The sequence below is a fragment of the Cryptomeria japonica genome, unplaced genomic scaffold (genome assembly GCF_030272615.1).
Source record: "Cryptomeria japonica unplaced genomic scaffold, Sugi_1.0 HiC_scaffold_141, whole genome shotgun sequence".
Classification (NCBI taxonomy): domain Eukaryota; kingdom Viridiplantae; phylum Streptophyta; class Pinopsida; order Cupressales; family Cupressaceae; genus Cryptomeria; species Cryptomeria japonica.
Window position 1 is genome coordinate 157,225 of NW_026728963.1, and position 12,776 is coordinate 170,000.

Consider the following 12,776-nt stretch of genomic DNA (forward strand, 5'->3'; position numbering starts at 1 on the left):
TTTCTTCTCCTAAAACCCAATATTTGTTTATTAAGTCTCGGAACACATTTTTGTTCTCGTGGACCCATCATGGGTCTTGGAACGCATTTGTGGTCCTTGGGTCCCATTTTGCATCCCGAAACTTGTGTTTTGGTGCTTGATCCCTATTTTGGGTGCCCACCTTGCACCAAGTGCGCACCCGGGGCAAACCGAGCGCCTTGGTGCACCGGGGCAAGATCGAGCGTGCACCCGAGGCGCCCCGAACATGCACCAAGGTGCACTCGGCCCACATGTGAGCGCAGGTCGTTGCGCCCGAGGTGGTGTGTGGGCACCGCGTTGCAGACGGGACACTGCACGCACACGACGCCCCCTCCAGGTGCACGCACGTAGGCCGGGCCGGGTGCACACCCGACGCCCTAGCAAGGTGCGCGCACCCGGGCAGGGCTCACACTTGGCGAACGGGGCGCACTTCGCGAGGGAGGGTGTGCACCTCGACGGGGGTGGGTGGCCGGGGTGGATTCGCACGTGGGTCGCGGTTTGCTAAGTACACACTGCGACAAGCTCATAACGGGTGCGATCATACCAGCATTAGTGCACCGGATCCCATCAGAACTCCGCAGTTAAGCGCGCTTGGGCCGGAGTAGTACTGGGATGGGTGACCTCCCGGGAAGTCCCGGTGTTGCACCCTTTTTTAGTTTTTCGCCGGGCGTCGCAATGCTATTTGAATAAACCTTTTGCCCGTTTGCGTTCTCGTCGGGGCCGGGCCGGGCCGGGGTGCGCTGCCCGCACTACCGCGCGCGCGGGGGCGACACCGAGCGCGCACCCGAGGCACCCCGAGCACACAGGCCACGGTGCAACCCGGGCGTTGTGCGCGCACCCCGGTGCGCCCGAGGTGCTGCGCGCGCACCCAGGTGAAATCGGTGTGCACCTCGGCCAGTGCGCGCTCGGTCGAGTCGCGCACGTTGGCCAAGGTGCACGGTGATGTTTCTTACTCTAAGGTTCCGCACCAGACGCCCGGGACAGGTGAGCGAAGCTGGGCGGGGCCGGGTGCGCGGCCGGGGCAGGTGCACGCAGCTGGAGAGAGCTTTGGAGCACACTTCGGAGCGCACCAATGATGCGCTCCATTCAAAAGTTTCCTGAAAAGGCAAAAAAAGTTGAGATTATAGAATTTCCCACTTGAGAGATTGTAAAAAAAAAAAATTTAAAATGAAGGAAACGCGGGTGCCAAGGTGTGCGCAGCCCAGCCAAGGTGTGCGCACCAAGGCGCCCACCCTGGCGAAGGTGCACGCAAGGTGCGCACCCGAGGCAAACCGGACAATTAACCCAACTTTCGACTTCGCGCGCACCTTGGAGCGCACTTCGGAGCGCTCCTTGGTGCGCACCAATCTTGGGCACCTCGGAGTGCACCATGGCGCCCACCAAGGTGCGCACCCGGGGCAAACCGAGCTCCGACTTCGTGCGCACCTTGGAGCGCACGAAAGGTGCGCACCATGGCGCCCACCAAGGTGCGCAGCCCAGCCAAGGCGTGCGCATCAAGGTGCGCACCCTGGCGAAGGTGCGCACCCGGGGCAAACCGAGCTCCGACTTCGTGCGCACCTTGGAGCGCACAAAAGGTGCGCAACCCAGCCAAGGTGTGCGCACCCCGGTCAAACCGAGCTCCGAATCGTGCGCACCAGAGGTGCACGCCATCGTGCGCACCTTGGAGCACACTTCGGAGCCCTCCTTGGTGCGCGCCGATGTTGCGCACCTCGGAGCGCACCCGGGGAAAACAATGCAATTAACCCGACTTTCGACTTCGTGGGCACCTCGGAGCGCTCTCGGGTTCGCACCTCGGAGCACACCGAGGTGCGCACCTTTGATGCGCTGCCTTCACCAATTTCCAGAAAAGGCAAGAAAACAATGAGAAGGTGTGCGCACCGAGGTGCCCACCCTGGCGAAGGTGCACGCGAGGTGCGCACCCGGGGCAAACCGGGCTCCGACTTCGTGCACGCCGCACCTTGGAGCACACTTCGGAGCGCTCCTTGGTGCGCACCAGGGCGCGCAACCCAGCCGAGGTGCCCACCCCGGCGAAGGTGCACGCGAGGTGCGCACCCGGGGCAAACCGGGCTCCGACTTCGTGCACGCCATGGTGCCCACCGCGGCGAAGGTGCACGCGAGGTGCGCACCCGGGGCAAACCGGGCTCCGACTTCGTGCACGCCGCACCTTGGAGCACACTTCGGAGCGCTCCTTGGTGCGCACCATGGTGCCCACCAGGGCGCGCAACCCCGCCGAAGGTGCACGCGAGGTGCGCACCCGGGGCAAACCGGGCTCCGACTTCGTGCACGCCGCACCTTGGAGCACACTTCGGAGCGCTCCTTGGTGCGCACCATGGTTCCCACCAGGGCGCGCAACCCCGCCGAAGGTGCACGCGAGGTGCGCACCCGGGGCAAACCGGGCTCCGACTTCGTGCACGCCATGGTGCGCACCGCGGCGAAGGTGCGCACCCGGGGCAAACCGGGCTCCGACTTCGTGCACGCCGCACCTTGGAGCACACTTCGGAGCGCTCCTTGGTGCGCACCAGGGCGCGCAACCCAGCCGAGGTGCCCACCCCGGCGAAGGTGCACGCGAGGTGCGTACCCGGGGCAAACCGGGCTCCGACTTCGTGCACGCCGCACCTTGGAGCACACTTCGGAGCGCTCCTTGGTGCGCACCATGGTGCCCACCAGGCCGCGCAACCCAGCCAAGGTGTGCGCACCAAGGTGCACGCGAGGTGCGCACCCGGGGCAAACCGGGGTCCGACTTCGTGCACGCCGCACCTTGGAGCACACATCGGGGCGCTCCCGGGTTCGCACCGGCGTTGCGCACCGTGGTGGGCACCTCGGAGCACACCAAGGTGGGCAGCGAGGTGCGCACCTTTGATGCGATGCCTTCACTAATTTCCATAAAAGGCAAAAAAAAAACGAGATTTTAAAATTTCCGTTTTGAAAGATAGTGAGAAAAAGGGAATGCTGGTGCCATCTTGAGCCCGCCCTGGTGCGCAGCCCAGCCAAGGTGTGCGCACCAAGGTGCCCACCCTGGCGAAGGTGCGCGCCCGGGCAATTAATCCAACTTCCAACTTCGCGCGCGCCAGGGTGGGAGCGCACCCAACAACCGGGCCTGGGAAGAGCCAATGCGAGAAACCCCACCAAACGCTCTGACAAAAAAAGAGGGGGCGCTCCAGTAACCCCGCTTCGGAGCGCACCCTGGGCAAACCCAGCCAAGGTGCCCACCCCGGCCAAGGTGCAGGCGAGGTGCGCACCCGGGGCAAACCGGGCTCCGACAACGTGCACGCCGCACCTTGGAGCACACTTCGTAGCGCTCCCGGGTGCGCACCTCAGAGCACACCAAGGTGGGCAGCGAGGTGCGCACCTTTGATGCGCTGCCTTCACTAATTTCCAGAAAAGGCAAAAAAAAAAGGAGATTTTAAAATTTCCGTTTTGAAAGATAGTGAAAAAAACGGAACGCGCGTGCCATCTTGAGCCCGCCCTGGTGCGCAGCCCAGGTAAGGTGCCCACCCTGGCAAAGGTGCGCACCCGGGCAATTAACCCTACTTCCGACTTCGTGCGCGCCAGGGTGGCAACCGGGCCTCGGAAGAGCCAATGCGAGAAACCCCACCAAACGCTCCGACAAAAAAAGAGGCGGCGCTCCAATAACCCCGCTTCGGAGCGCAGCCGGGGCAAACCCAGCCAAGGTGCCCACCCCGACGAAGGTGCACGCGAGGTGCGCACCCGGGGCAAACCGGGCTCCGACAACGTGCACGCAGCACCTTGGAGCACACTTCGAAGCACTCCCGGGTGCCCACCGGCGTTGCGCACCGTGGTGGGCAGCGAGGTGCGCACCTTTGATGCGCTGCCTTCACTAATTTCCAGAAAAAGGCAAAAAAAAATGAGATTTTAAAATTTCCGTTTTGAAAGATAGTGAAAAAAAAGGAACGCGGGTGCCATCTTGAGCCCGCCCTGGTGCGCAGCCCAGGCAAGGCATGCGCACCAAGGTGCCCACCCGAGGTGCACACCCGGGGCAAACCGGGCTCCGACTTCGTGCAGGCCGCACCTTGGAGCACACTTCGGAGCGCTCCTTGGTGCGCACCATGGTGCCCACCAGGGCGCGCAACCCAGCCAAGGTCTGCACACCAAGGTGCCCACCCCGGCGAAGGTGCACGCGAGGTGCGCACCCGGGGCAAACCGGGCTCCGACTTCGTGCACGCCATGGTGCCCACCGCGGCGAAGGTGCACGCGAGGTGCGCACCCGGGGCAAACCGGGCTCCGACTTCGTGCACGCCGCACCTTGGAGCACACTTCGGAGCGCTCCTTGGTGCGCACCATGGTGCCCACCAGGGCGCGCAACCCAGCCAAGGTGTGCGCACCAAGGTGCACGCGAGGTGCGCACCCGGGGCAAACCGGGGTCCGACTTCGTGCACGCCGCACCTTGGAGCACACATCGGAGCGCTCCCAGGTTCGCACCAGCGTTGCGCACCTTTGATGCGCTGCCTTCACTAATTTCCAGAAAAGGCAAAAAAAAACGAGATTTTAAAATTTCCGTTCTGAAAGATAGTGAAAAAAACGGAACGCGGGTGCCATCTTGAGCCCTTCCTGGTGCGCAGCCCAGGCAAGTTGTGCGCACCAAGGTGCCCACCCTGGCGGAGGTGCGCGCCCGGGGCAATCCGGGCTCCGACTTCGTGCACTGCATGGTGCCCACCAAGGCGCGCAACCCAGCCAAGGTGCCCACCGCAGCGAAGGTGCACGCGAGGTGCGCACCCGAGGTGCACACCCGGGGCAAACCGGGCTCCGACTTCGTGCACGCCGCACCTTGGAGCACACTTCAGAGCGCTCCTTGGTGCGCACCAGGGCGCGCAACCCAGCCGAGGTGCCCACCCCGGCGAAGGTGCACGCGAGGTGCGCACCCGGGGCAAACCGGGCTCCGACTTCGTGCACGCCATGGTGCCCACCGCGGCGAAGGTGCGCACCCGGGGCAAACCGGGCTCCGACTTCGTGCACGCCGCACCTTGGAGCACACTTCGGAGCGCTCCTTGGTGCGCACCATGGTGCCCACCAGGCCGCGCAACCCAGCCAAGGTGTGCGCACCAAGGTGCACGCGAGGTGCGCACCCGGGGCAAACCGGGGTCCGACTTCGTGCACGCCGCACCTTGGAGCACACATCGGGGCGCTCCCGGGTTCGCACCGGCGTTGCGCACCGTGGTGGGCACCTCGGAGCACACCAAGGTGGGCAGCGAGGTGCGCACCTTTGATGCGATGCCTTCACTAATTTCCATAAAAGGCAAAAAAAAAACGAGATTTTAAAATTTCCGTTTTGAAAGATAGTGAGAAAAAGGGAATGCTGGTGCCATCTTGAGCCCGCCCTGGTGCGCAGCCCAGCCAAGGTTTGCGCACCAAGGTGCCCACCCTGGCGAAGGTGCGCGCCCGGGCAATTAACCCAACTTCCAACTTCGCGCGCGCCAGGGTGGGAGCGCACCCAACAACCGGGCCTGGGAAGAGCCAATGCGAGAAACCCCACCAAACTCTCTGACAAAAAAAGAGGGGGCGCTCCAGTAACCCCGCTTCGGAGCGCACCCTGGGCAAACCCAGCCAAGGTGCCCACCCCGGCCAAGGTGCAGGCGAGGTGCGCACCCGGGGCAAACCGGGCTCCGACAACGTGCACGCCGCACCTTGGAGCACACTTCGTAGCGCTCCCGGGTGCGCACCTCAGAGCACACCAAGGTGGGCAGCGAGGTGCGCACCTTTGATGCGCTGCCTTCACTAATTTCCAGAAAAGGCAAAGAAAAAAGGAGATTTTAAAATTTCCGTTTTGAAAGATAGTGAAAAAAACGGAACGCGCGTGCCATCTTGAGCCCGCCCTGGTGCGCAGCCCAGGTAAGGTGCCACCCTGGCAAAGGTGCGCACCCGGGCAATTAACCCTACTTCCGACTTCGTGCGCGCCAGGGTGGCAACCGGGCCTCGGAAGAGCCAATGCGAGAAACCCCACCAAACGCTCCGACAAAAAAAGAGGCGGCGCTCCAATAACCCCGCTTCGGAGCGCAGCCGGGGCAAACCAAGCCAAGGTGCCCACCCCGACGAAGGTGCACGCGAGGTGCGCACCCGGGGCAAACCGGGCTCCGACAACGTGCACGCAGCACCTTGGAGCACACTTCGAAGCACTCCCGGGTGCCCACCGGCGTTGCGCACCGTGGTGGGCAGCGAGGTGCGCACCTTTGATGCGCTGCCTTCACTAATTTCCAGAAAAAGGCAAAAAAAAATGAGATTTTAAAATTTCCGTTTTGAAAGATAGTGAAAAAAAAGGAACGCGGGTGCCATCTTGAGCCCGCCCTGGTGCGCAGCCCAGGCAAGGCATGCGCACCAAGGTGCCCTCTCGAGGTGCACACCCGGGGCAAACCGGGCTCCGACTTCGTGCAGGCCGCACCTTGGAGCACACTTCGGAGCGCTCCTTGGTGCGCACCATGGTGCCCACCAGGGCGCACCCGAGGCAAACCGGGCTCCGACTTCGTGCACGCCGCACCTTGGAGCACACATCGGAGCGCTCCCAGGTTCGCACCAGCGTTGCGCACCTTTGATGCGCTGCCTTCACTAATTTCCAGAAAAGGCAAAAAAAAACGATATTTTAAAATTTCCGTTCTGAAAGATAGTGAAAAAAACGGAACGCGGGTGCCATCTTGAGCCCTTCCTGATGCGCAGCCCAGGCAAGTTGTGCGCACCAAGGTGCCCACCCTGGCAGGGGTGCGCGCCCGGGGCAAACCGGGCTCCGACTTCGTGCACTGCATGGTGCCCACCAAGGCGCGCAACCCAGCCAAGGTGCCCACCGCAGCGAAGGTGCACGCGAGGTGCGCACCCGAGGTGCACACCCGGGGCAAACCGGGCTCCGACTTCGTGCACGCCGCACCTTGGAGCACACTTCAGAGCGCTCCTTGGTACGCACCAGGGCGCGCAACCCAGCCAAGGTGCTCACCCCGGCGAAGGTGCACGCGAGGTGCGCACCCGGGGCAAACCGGGCTCGGACTTCGTGCACGCCGCACCTTGGAGCACACATCGGAGCGCTCCCGGGTTCGCACCAGCATTGCGCACCTTTGATGCGCTGCCTTCACTAATTTCCAGAAAAGGCAAAAAAAAGAAAAAAATGAGATTTTAAAATTTCCGTTTTGAAAGATAGTGAAAAAAACGGAACGCGGGTGCCATCTTGAGCCCGCCCTGGTGTGCAGCCCAGGCAAGTTGTGCGCACCAAGGCACCCACCCTGGCCAAGGTGGGTCACGGGGTGGGTCCTAGGGTGGGTAACGGGGTGGGTACTAAGGTGCGTGCCAAGGTGGGTCATAGGGTGGGTGCCAAGGTGGGCACCAGGGTGGGTGTGCACCAACCCTAGCCAGGGTAGGTCACGGGGTGGTTGTCGGGGTGGGCGTCAAGGAGCCAAGGTGGGTGGCAAGTAGCCAAGTTGCGTGCCAAGGTGGGTGTCGGGGTGGGTGCCAAGGATCCAAGGTGGGTGCCAAGGAACCAAGGTGGGTGTCTGGGTGGGTGCCGAGGTGGGAGCCAGGGTGGGTCCCAAGGTGAGTGCAAAGGTGGGTGCCAGGGTCAAGGTGAGTGCCAATGTGGGTTCCAAGGTGCCAGGGTCAGGGTGAGTGCCAATGTGGGTTCAAAGGTGCTAAGTTGGGTGCGAGGTTGGGTGCGAGGGTGGGTGGGTGCCAAGGTGTGCTAGGTGGAAGCCCGGGTGGGTCGGCATCCCATGGGTGTCGAGTTGGGTGCCTGATGGGTGCTTCTTGTCAAGTTTTAGTCGTCGGGACTCATTTCGAGCCTTAGAGGTCGTTTCTTGTCCGGTTGCCCTGTCTTCGACCTGGGAACCCAATTTTGGTCCTCGGGTCCCATTTTTTTTTGTCTCGCATCCCACTTTTGGCCTGTGGCCTTTTCGGGGTCGATTCTCGTTTTGGGCATCAGAGCATGTTTCTTCTCCTAAAACCCAATATTTGTTTATTAAGTCTCGGAACACATTTTTGTTCTCGTGGACCCATCATGGGTCTTGGAACGCATTTGTGGTCCTTGGGTCCCATTTTGCATCCCGAAACTTGTGTTTTGGTGCTTGATCCCTATTTTGGGTGCCCACCTTGCACCAAGTGCGCACCCGGGGCAAACCGAGCGCCTTGGTGCACCGGGGCAAGATCGAGCGTGCACCCGAGGCGCCCCGAACATGCACCAAGGTGCACTCGGCCCACATGTGAGCGCAGGTCGTTGCGCCCGAGGTGGTGTGTGGGCACCGCGTTGCAGACGGGACACTGCACGCACACGACGCCCCCTACAGGTGCACGCACGTAGGCCGGGCCGGGTGCACACCCGACGCCCTAGCAAGGTGCGCGCACCCGGGCAGGGCTCACACTTGGCGAACGGGGCGCACTTCGCGAGGGAGGGTGTGCACCTCGACGGGGGTGGGTGGCCGGGGTGGATTCGCACGTGGGTCGCGGTTTGCTAAGTACACACTGCGACAAGCTCATAACGGGTGCGATCATACCAGCGTTAGTGCACCGGATCCCATCAGAACTCCGCAGTTAAGCGCGCTTGGGCCGGAGTAGTACTGGGATGGGTGACCTCCCGGGAAGTCCCGGTGTTGCACCCTTTTTTAGTTTTTCGCCGGGCATCGCAATGCTATTTGAATAAACCTTTTGCCCGTTTGCGTTCTCGTCGGGGCCGGGCCGGGCCGGGGTGCGCTGCCCGCACTACCGCGCGCGCGGGGGCGACACCGAGCGCGCACCCGAGGCGCCCCGAGCACACAGGCCACGGTGCAACCCGGGCGTTGTGCGCGCACCCCGGTGCGCCCGAGGTGCTGCGCGCGCACCCAGGTGAAATCGGTGTGCACCTCGGCCAGTGCGCGCTCGGTCGAGTCGCGCACGTTGGCCAAGGTGCACGGTGATGTTTCTTACTCTAAGGTTCCGCACCAGACGCCCGGGACAGGTGAGCGAAGCTGGGCGGGGCCGGGTGCGCGGCCGGGGCAGGTGCACGCAGCTGGAGAGAGCTTTGGAGCACACTTCGGAGCGCACCAATGATGCGCTCCATTCAAAAGTTTCCTGAAAAGGCAAAAAAAGTTGAGATTATAGAATTTCCCACTTGAGAGATTGTAAAAAAAAAAAATTTAAAATGAAGGAAACGCGGGTGCCAAGGTGTGCGCAGCCCAGCCAAGGTGTGCGCACCAAGGCGCCCACCCTGGCGAAGGTGCACGCAAGGTGCGCACCCGAGGCAAACCGGACAATTAACCCAACTTTCGACTTCGCGCGCACCTTGGAGCGCACTTCGGAGCGCTCCTTGGTGCGCACCAATCTTGGGCACCTCGGAGTGCACCATGGCGCCCACCAAGGTGCGCACCCGGGGCAAACCGAGCTCCGACTTCGTGCGCACCTTGGAGCGCACGAAAGGTGCGCACCATGGCGCCCACCAAGGTGCGCAGCCCAGCCAAGGCGTGCGCATCAAGGTGCGCACCCTGGCGAAGGTGCGCACCCGGGGCAAACCGAGCTCCGACTTCGTGCGCACCTTGGAGCGCACAAAAGGTGCGCAACCCAGCCAAGGTGTGCGCACCCCGGTCAAACCGAGCTCCGAATCGTGCGCACCAGAGGTGCACGCCATCGTGCGCACCTTGGAGCACACTTCGGAGCCCTCCTTGGTGCGCGCCGATGTTGCGCACCTCGGAGCGCACCCGGGGAAAACAATGCAATTAACCCGACTTTCGACTTCGTGGGCACCTCGGAGCGCTCTCGGGTTCGCACCTCGGAGCACACCGAGGTGCGCACCTTTGATGCGCTGCCTTCACCAATTTCCAGAAAAGGCAAGAAAACATTGAGAAGGTGTGCGCACCGAGGTGCCCACCCTGGCGAAGGTGCACGCGAGGTGCGCACCCGGGGCAAACCGGGCTCCGACTTCGTGCACGCCGCACCTTGGAGCACACTTCGGAGCGCTCCTTGGTGCGCACCAGGGCGCGCAACCCAGCCGAGGTGCCCACCCCGGCGAAGGTGCACGCGAGGTGCGCACCCGGGGCAAACCGGGCTCCGACTTCGTGCACGCCATGGTGCCCACCGCGGCGAAGGTGCACGCGAGGTGCGCACCCGGGGCAAACCGGGCTCCGACTTCGTGCACGCCGCACCTTGGAGCACACTTCGGAGCGCTCCTTGGTGCGCACCATGGTGCCCACCAGGGCGCGCAACCCCGCCGAAGGTGCACGCGAGGTGCGCACCCGGGGCAAACCGGGCTCCGACTTCGTGCACGCCGCACCTTGGAGCACACTTCGGAGCGCTCCTTGGTGCGCACCATGGTGCCCACCAGGGCGCGCAACCCCGCCGAAGGTGCACGCGAGGTGCGCACCCGGGGCAAACCGGGCTCCGACTTCGTGCACGCCGCACCTTGGAGCACACTTCGGAGCGCTCCTTGGTGCGCACCAGGGCGCGCAACCCAGCCGAGGTGCCCACCCCGGCGAAGGTGCACGCGAGGTGCGTACCCGGGGCAAACCGGGCTCCGACTTCGTGCACGCCGCACCTTGGAGCACACTTCGGAGCGCTCCTTGGTGCGCACCATGGTGCCCACCAGGCCGCGCAACCCAGCCAAGGTGTGCGCACCAAGGTGCACGCGAGGTGCGCACCCGGGGCAAACCGGGGTCCGACTTCGTGCACGCCGCACCTTGGAGCACACATCGGGGCGCTCCCGGGTTCGCACCGGCGTTGCGCACCGTGGTGGGCACCTCGGAGCACACCAAGGTGGGCAGCGAGGTGCGCACCTTTGATGCGATGCCTTCACTAATTTCCATAAAAGGCAAAAAAAAAACGAGATTTTAAAATTTCCGTTTTGAAAGATAGTGAGAAAAAGGGAATGCTGGTGCCATCTTGAGCCCGCCCTGGTGCGCAGCCCAGCCAAGGTGTGCGCACCAAGGTGCCCACCCTGGCGAAGGTGCGCGCCCGGGCAATTAACCCAACTTCCAACTTCGCGCGCGCCAGGGTGGGAGCGCACCCAACAACCGGGCCTGGGAAGAGCCAATGCGAGAAACCCCACCAAACGCTCTGACAAAAAAAGAGGGGGCGCTCCAGTAACCCCGCTTCGGAGCGCACCCTGGGCAAACCCAGCCAAGGTGCCCACCCCGGCCAAGGTGCAGGCGAGGTGCGCACCCGGGGCAAACCGGGCTCCGACAACGTGCACGCCGCACCTTGGAGCACACTTCGTAGCGCTCCCGGGTGCGCACCTCAGAGCACACCAAGGTGGGCAGCGAGGTGCGCACCTTTGATGCGCTGCCTTCACTAATTTCCAGAAAAGGCAAAAAAAAAAGGAGATTTTAAAATTTCCGTTTTGAAAGATAGTGAAAAAAACGGAACGCGCGTGCCATCTTGAGCCCGCCCTGGTGCGCAGCCCAGGTAAGGTGCCCACCCTGGCAAAGGTGCGCACCCGGGCAATTAACCCTACTTCCGACTTCGTGCGCGCCAGGGTGGCAACCGGGCCTCGGAAGAGCCAATGCGAGAAACCCCACCAAACGCTCCGACAAAAAAAGAGGCGGCGCTCCAATAACCCCGCTTCGGAGCGCAGCCGGGGCAAACCCAGCCAAGGTGCCCACCCCGACGAAGGTGCACGCGAGGTGCGCACCCGGGGCAAACCGGGCTCCGACAACGTGCACGCAGCACCTTGGAGCACACTTCGAAGCACTCCCGGGTGCCCACCGGCGTTGCGCACCGTGGTGGGCAGCGAGGTGCGCACCTTTGATGCGCTGCCTTCACTAATTTCCAGAAAAAGGCAAAAAAAAATGAGATTTTAAAATTTCCGTTTTGAAAGATAGTGAAAAAAAAGGAACGCGGGTGCCATCTTGAGCCCGCCCTGGTGCGCAGCCCAGGCAAGGCATGCGCACCAAGGTGCCCACCCGAGGTGCACACCCGGGGCAAACCGGGCTCCGACTTCGTGCAGGCCGCACCTTGGAGCACACTTCGGAGCGCTCCTTGGTGCGCACCATGGTGCCCACCAGGGCGCGCAACCCAGCCAAGGTCTGCACACCAAGGTGCCCACCCCGGCGAAGGTGCACGCGAGGTGCGCACCCGGGGCAAACCGGGCTCCGACTTCGTGCACGCCATGGTGCCCACCGCGGCGAAGGTGCACGCGAGGTGCGCACCCGGGGCAAACCGGGCTCCGACTTCGTGCACGCCGCACCTTGGAGCACACTTCGGAGCGCTCCTTGGTGCGCACCATGGTGCCCACCAGGGCGCGCAACCCAGCCAAGGTGTGCGCACCAAGGTGCACGCGAGGTGCGCACCCGGGGCAAACCGGGGTCCGACTTCGTGCACGCCGCACCTTGGAGCACACATCGGAGCGCTCCCAGGTTCGCACCAGCGTTGCGCACCTTTGATGCGCTGCCTTCACTAATTTCCAGAAAAGGCAAAAAAAAACGAGATTTTAAAATTTCCGTTCTGAAAGATAGTGAAAAAAACGGAACGCGGGTGCCATCTTGAGCCCTTCCTGGTGCGCAGCCCAGGCAAGTTGTGCGCACCAAGGTGCCCACCCTGGCGGAGGTGCGCGCCCGGGGCAATCCGGGCTCCGACTTCGTGCACTGCATGGTGCCCACCAAGGCGCGCAACCCAGCCAAGGTGCCCACCGCAGCGAAGGTGCACGCGAGGTGCGCACCCGAGGTGCACACCCGGGGCAAACCGGGCTCCGACTTCGTGCACGCCGCACCTTGGAGCACACTTCAGAGCGCTCCTTGGTGCGCACCAGGGCGCGCAACCCAACCAAGGTCTGCACACCAAGGTGCTCACCCCGGCGAAGGTGCACGCGA

General features: G+C 63.2%; 2 non-coding genes across 2 annotated transcripts; both read left to right on the forward strand.

The window, feature by feature from the left end:
* The first annotated feature begins 548 nt into the window (after window positions 1–548).
* Window positions 549–667, forward strand: LOC131866363 (5S ribosomal RNA). The gene has a single exon (XR_009364981.1). It is a non-coding gene; the product is annotated as a 5S ribosomal RNA (ribosomal RNA).
* A 7,817-nt stretch (window positions 668–8,484) lies between these two features.
* Window positions 8,485–8,603, forward strand: LOC131866353 (5S ribosomal RNA). The gene has a single exon (XR_009364971.1). It is a non-coding gene; the product is annotated as a 5S ribosomal RNA (ribosomal RNA).
* The last annotated feature ends 4,173 nt before the right edge of the window (window positions 8,604–12,776 follow it).